The sequence below is a fragment of the Poecilia formosa genome, unplaced genomic scaffold (genome assembly GCF_000485575.1).
Source record: "Poecilia formosa unplaced genomic scaffold, Poecilia_formosa-5.1.2 Scaffold251, whole genome shotgun sequence".
Classification (NCBI taxonomy): Eukaryota; Metazoa; Chordata; class Actinopteri; order Cyprinodontiformes; family Poeciliidae; genus Poecilia; species Poecilia formosa.
The window spans coordinates 1036160-1042528 of record NW_006800190.1 but is presented as its reverse complement, the minus strand read 5'-3'; the positions used below and the strand labels follow the sequence as shown (position 1 = coordinate 1042528).

At 39.6% G+C, this 6369-nt stretch overlaps 1 protein-coding gene across 2 annotated transcripts in view; it reads right to left on the bottom strand.

The window, feature by feature from the left end:
* LOC103150351 (gap junction alpha-4 protein-like) overlaps window positions 1–6369 on the bottom strand; it is an 18199-nt gene that overhangs the window by 11595 nt on the left and 235 nt on the right. The window contains exon 2 of one of the 2 annotated variants that reach the window (XM_007569927.2): window positions 813–1151. The gene's annotated coding sequence lies outside the window, so the exon portion shown is untranslated. The remainder of the gene's footprint in view (window positions 1–812; window positions 1152–6369) is intronic. The other variant, XM_016680651.1, reaches the window with a different exon arrangement.

The window sequence follows — 6369 nt, the reverse complement described above, 5'->3', positions numbered from 1 at the left end:
TCCAACCCTTCGGATTGTCCCGCATCCCGTAGCGCCCACACACACACACACACGCACACACACACACACACACACACACGCACACACACACACACACACACACACGCATACATACCTATAACTTCTCCTTTGTTTGCTAATATGCAATAAAAAATGATTAAGACTTGAAATCATTTCAAACTGACAATTAATATGAATTTTCAATAACATATATAATAAATCACTTACCAATATTCAATAAATTAAAATATGTGTTCCAATGAGGCTTGACTCTCTAATTAAAGACACTTTTTGAAACAAATAATTTCCAAGAAGGTTTTTAACTTATGTTTCATTAACCACACAAATATTAAGCTTTTTTTATTGGTCTAATGTAATATTCTGCTCTTAATGTCATGTTTTTATTTAGGTTGAAAAACATCATTAAGAGAGAGAGGATTGAAAACTTCAGTAAATAAACTACATGGTGTGTTTCACTTTGCAAATTGCATTGCTAAAATAAATTAGCTTTTTAACATAACTACTTTTTTTTAAATGCCCAATTTCAAGGCGTTAAATATTGAATCAATTTTTTAAAGTCATATTTCATGTAACATTTTTACAACTTAAGTTAACATAGTCACCTGACTGTAACATTATCACTTGATTGTGACTATGTTAACAATCAAAATGGCAGCAAGTGCCTGGAAAATTCATAATTATCCGTATTTCACTCCCCATTTTGACTCAACATGAGAGTTGAGGATGTTTTTGTTTTCAAATTTAGAAAGTTCTGGACTGCCTTGTGCTTAAGAGCAGTGAAGACATTTTACCTGATTTTAAATGTAGATGTTGGTAGTTTGATGCAAACTCACAAAAGGGTTTTGTGATGGTAAAGCGATGGACGCCTCTTTCCTCTGCGGTAGGTGTTGCTGAAGTGCCCTTGAACAAGGCACTTGATGCCCTACTTCACAGGTGATCCGAAGGGATTCGCTGAACACAGTTTGCGTCTGACACAAGCCACAGTGCCTTTCTGTTGTCTGTAGTTTGCCTCAGCCCAGGCCGATAACTTCAATCTCAGGAAAAAAACCAATGGAGACCGACGCAAAGACGGATGAACTAGGAGAGTTGAGTAAACGGAGTCCAACCAGCTGCTGTTTGGATCCAGAGATCTGGAATGAAACTAAATGTGAGGGAGACTGATTTATTCACGCCCCTTCCCCCCCCCTCCTTTCCTCTCTGCTTCTCTTTCTTATCCACATCTCCAGAGGAAGTGGGCCTGGTGCCTCGCTGCCTGCTATTCAAAATTAATGTATGTTTGTTTGCGGCTTCTGGCATCTGAAGGAAGTCGTGTATTGTACGAGGACACAATAGCTGAAGGTCTCCGTCCTGCATTCCTTCATGTGTTCTTCTCTATATGTCTCCGGTTGCCCTTTACTGCCGTAAATAACAGCTACTGACAGAGTTCTCATTAACCATCCAAGTTCAGCACTAAATTTGACATTGCTGAATTTAAGGAGCAACTCTTTTAGTTGCTTACAAACTATACCATCCAGATCAGAAGAATTCTTTCCTTCTATGGGTTATGGTGGTGACAGTGTCAAGAGTAGGTAGCCAGCTTCAGCTATACCTGCTGGTGGCTGTCAGAGGGACCCTATGACAGCACTGCCACAGCTGCCCTGGTGTCTCAGGGCAGCTGTGGCAGCTATGGCTACAATCCAGTAGCTTCCCACCATCGGCGTGTGAATATGTGAATGACTGAATGTAGAGTGAAGTGCTGTGGGGTCCTCTGGATTTCACAAAGTGCTTTGTAAATCCAAGCCATTTACCATTCTTGCAGCAAATGAAGGAAAAGCTGAACTCATCTGTCTTGGTAAGATGACAGATCAGTCATCTCATCCCGTGTTGGAGATGATGATGGCCATGAATGGGGGACCCAATCTGACCTACTAGTCATTGTTTGGCCATACCAAACACTCTGTCTGAGACTAGGCATGTCAGTAAGTAGACATGGCATCAGGAACCCTCAGGTCTCCTGCTGATGATTTCTGCCTTTCTTGTGTGATTACACCAGTGACTATCTGTTGGATTCTAGAGTGAACAGAAGAGCTAAGCTGTAAGCCAATTAGACACTGGTGGTGAGGTGGATCAGATGGTAAGGAACAAAGCATACAGCTATGTGTAATCAGTCAATCAATCAATTGGTCAAGCTTATTTGTATAGCATATTTCAGTAACAAGGAAGTTCAAAGTGCTTGATATAATAAAAACACAAAAATACAAAGTTATAGAACATAGTCAACATTTGAAACATTTTGTAAAATGCCGTCATTACACCTCAAAATGTTTGTAAGTTTTTCATTTATTATGGTTCAAAAGCCACTCTAAACAGGTGGGATTTTAGTCACTTGTAAGATTGTTGTGAAAGGAACTCAATGTTTCGGCTGTTTTGCGATTTTCCAGAAGTTTGGAAAGTTTAGAAATAATAGGAACATCAGAGGCCCCAGTATAGGAGATCGTTGGGTGCGTTTACACTGCAGAACACATACAGGTCGCATTTACTGGCAGTGTGAACAGCCCGGCAAAAAAATCGAAAATGAGTCACTTCAGGCTGCAGTGTGAAAACACCCTAAGTGGACAAAGCATTTGGAATGGTTTGATGCTTCATGTAACCAGAAAATAATAATGGAAATAATAATAAAATAATATAAAACCAGCGTGATGCGTCACTACGAGGCGAGCACGAAATTTCCTTGCCAGGCTGAACCTTCATGATGAAGTTAGCACTGGTTAATTAATCTGTAAGGCACCGGCCAACCAGTAACACATACATGAACTTTACAGGGAAGACAGAGCCAGGCGCTGGGCTGCGTGTTGACATGTAAAGCCGCATAATTCATAAAGATAAATCATTCTCACCACTCCTCAACGCTCCTCTGTAAGCACCACTACAAGATATTCCTGCGGTTCACATACAGCTGTGCAACCAGAGCTATGCGGTGGGTTGTAAACTCGTACCTCGATGCAAAGTTCTGCAAAGAAACCGAATTGATCACAGCGGGTTGATGTAAATATCCATACAGGTCAGCCTGTGTCCAGTTTGAGTCAAAGGAGGCGCGCGCGATCCCCGCTGAGGTCAACTAAAAAAAATAAAGCAGTGACGAAGCGCGAGGTACAGCACAGAGGCTTCAGCTCTTCTATGAACCTATATTTTAGAAATAAATCTGCTCCGCCAGTGAAATGCTCAGAGCAACAGAGAAGCTTGCAATCCAGCTTGATTTTTTTTTTTTTTTTAATGTTCCTAAAAACAAGCAACGCTTAGCCTGGCGGGGGGAGAGGGGGCTAGTAAAGCATGGCGGCCGACAGGTGTATAATACGCTGGGGGAAACCCTGAATTTGGCCATAACTTTTTTGTGCTGTTCAAATCAACCTGGCTTTAAGTGAAAATATAATTTTTCCTCATTTAAAGCCACGAATTAACTGTGACTAAACACATTTTTGATCCAATTTCATCAACTGATTAAAAAAATCACACAAATAGAACCTGTCTGACAACATAAAGTAGGCTAAAAGATCTATAAAAAGCAATATGTCATATGTAGTCAGGGTTTCTTTGTCTAATTGTAACAATTATTTGATGATATGAAACAATTTTGGGGGAGGGGGAGCAATACTTTCACAGGACATAGCTCCAATAAAAGAGTTTTAGTTCTCCTTGCTTTCGTTTCCACATTTGTAGATCAACTCAGAGTGTTTCCAACATTACAAAAAAAAACAACTTTATTTTTAGGCATTTTCTGTGAACCTGGAGCTGAGACATGGTATCTAAGGATCAATGAGGTAAGGAGTAGTTCTATCCAAAAAGTAATGTGTACAGATGCAACATGTGATATTAGTTCATGACTCCAGAATGATAGAAGGAGAGGATTTTCTCCCACAATTTTGCTTAAGGCTCTAATGATGCATGCAGAGGAATTTTGTAGTGGTTACGACTTTTTTTTTTTTTTTTTTTTTACAACAGAACTTGTGATAGATTCAAATACGCCGTAACTGCCCACAGGCCATTACTGGTGGGTTTTATCTTGCACTTCTGAAGTTGCAGTCGCACCATGTGACACTTTGAACATTGGTGAGGAACAACGTTATCCCACAAACGTTTGATTTTACTCCAAATATAAGTCAATCTAAACTTAGTTTTGATTTTGAGGAGGCTGCACTGTGCTAAAGTTTCTTTTACATGTCATGACAGATGATATCAAAGCGAGTTGACTATTGAGTTAGCACAACCTCAGGCTATTTGGCAGCTATTAAGTTCCACTTTGTAGTTGGATTTTAATCAAAGACTTACTGAAAAGTCACACAAATGCAATAAAACATTACTGATTTCTCAAAGATATGAGTCTCTTTTAACTTTTACATATTGGCTTTGGCTTCATATGACCTGTTTGTCAAAGCAGACACTAAACAGCAGTTCATTCTTTTCACAAACCAGGATGAATGAAAAAAAAAAAACATATAGTTTAATTAACAACATGATAAGCAGAAAGAATGAGGTTAGCTGAGCACGTGAATATACAGAATGACCAGGTTATTCCATGAATGGGTGGACACTCTAAAAAGTGTATTTGGGCTGTAGTTTATGTTATGGACTTATTTATATTAATCTCACTTAATTCTTTTGGTTTTATGATGACAACTTACTTTTTTGTGTTGAATTAACTTAAAAGTTACAAATTTTTAATCTAAAGGAACATTTTACTTTACTTGAAACAATTAAGTTCAATGTCCTACTTCTGAAATAATGACAAAAGCTTCACCAGGAACAGATCCTGTAGCCACCAGGCTGTGGTGGTGCAGGGGTGGAGCACAACAAACGTAAGGAGACCTTAGCCCTCGACACGGCTAAGGTCCGATTCCTGGCCTGATGATCTTTGCCACATGTCTTCTCCCTCGTTTATTACATATCACTACTGTCAAGTAAAGCCAGCGTGAGCAAAAAAAAAAAAAAAACTTTTAATAAAAGATCCTTTATTAGTTTACCTCTTTGTTTAAAGTAAACTAAATGATTTGAGTAAGAATGACTTGTCAAGTTAAACCAATTGAAATTAATTTGGGTAAACTTAACTGAATTATTTGTTACCAATTGAAGCGATTCAATTAAAACCGTTCAGTTATTTTGAACTGAACGGTTCAAAATAACTGAACGGTTATTTTGAACCGTTCAGTTATTTATTATTTGTACACTTTGTACACCGTACAAAGTGTACAAATAATACACTTTGTACAGTGTATTATTCCCTGATGGCAAGGTGACAATGCCAGGGTTCATCAAAAAGAGTTTCCTTACATGGGTTGGCCACCACAAAGACTAGACTCCAACCCAAAAAGAAGCCCAAAGTCCAAAGATGAACAAATCTGACATCATCTCTGCAGACATGTTGCATGTTATTGTTGATATGTGTAAATTTTGCACATGCCCACAATGCTGTATGGCAAAAAGATGATTATTTTACTTGCTACCCATAGCCGAGCTGCTGTGGTAGAACAATTCTGTTAACAAAATGAAACCTGGAGATGAAGGGATTATTAATTTAGTACAAAGTACCACAGCAAAGGGAAAAATAACACAGAAGAACCATTGAAGAATAACTCAAAACCATTTGTATTCTTCTACTTTTTCCCTCTGTGTCAGATATGCCAGTGGTCCCCAACCTTTTTATTACCGCGGATCGGTCAAGACTTAGAAATTTTGCTGCGTTGTTTATTATTATATGTAAAGGTCATTATTATATATGTTTATGTTTATTCAGTTAAAATGTTAACTGAACAAACATAGTCACCTCCAAATCATAGTGCAGCCAGCCAGCATGCCTAGGTGGGCCCAAGTGAGGGAAAGGAGGGCTGATATATGGGTCCCATATGGGTTTGTCCGTGTAGGGCCACAGCCCACATGGGCCCTACATGGGCCCTAAATGGACAAACCCATGTGGGCCACCACAATATAGGGCCCAGGTAGGGCCCATGTGGGTTGTGGCCCTACATGTGCAAACCCATGTGGGGCCATCGTGGAACCCACGGACAAACCCATATGGGACCCATATGGCCTGCCCTCTTTTTCCCCACATGGGGCCCACCTAGGCATCCACCGCCTTTTCTTTTTGTTACGTCTTTTATCTCTTAAAATGACTCCACATCCTGATATTGTTTCTACATCGTCATCTGTGTTTGGTTATTCTAAATTCCCGCTATGTTGGGGGTTTTACTGGATTATCCTCTGGAATCGGGATGTTCGTGACTGGAATCGGTTCGTGTTCCTCCTGCCTTGGACACACGAACCGATCGAACCTGTTGTACTTTTATCAGCTCTGTGGTCACAGAGGTTTGGAGAATC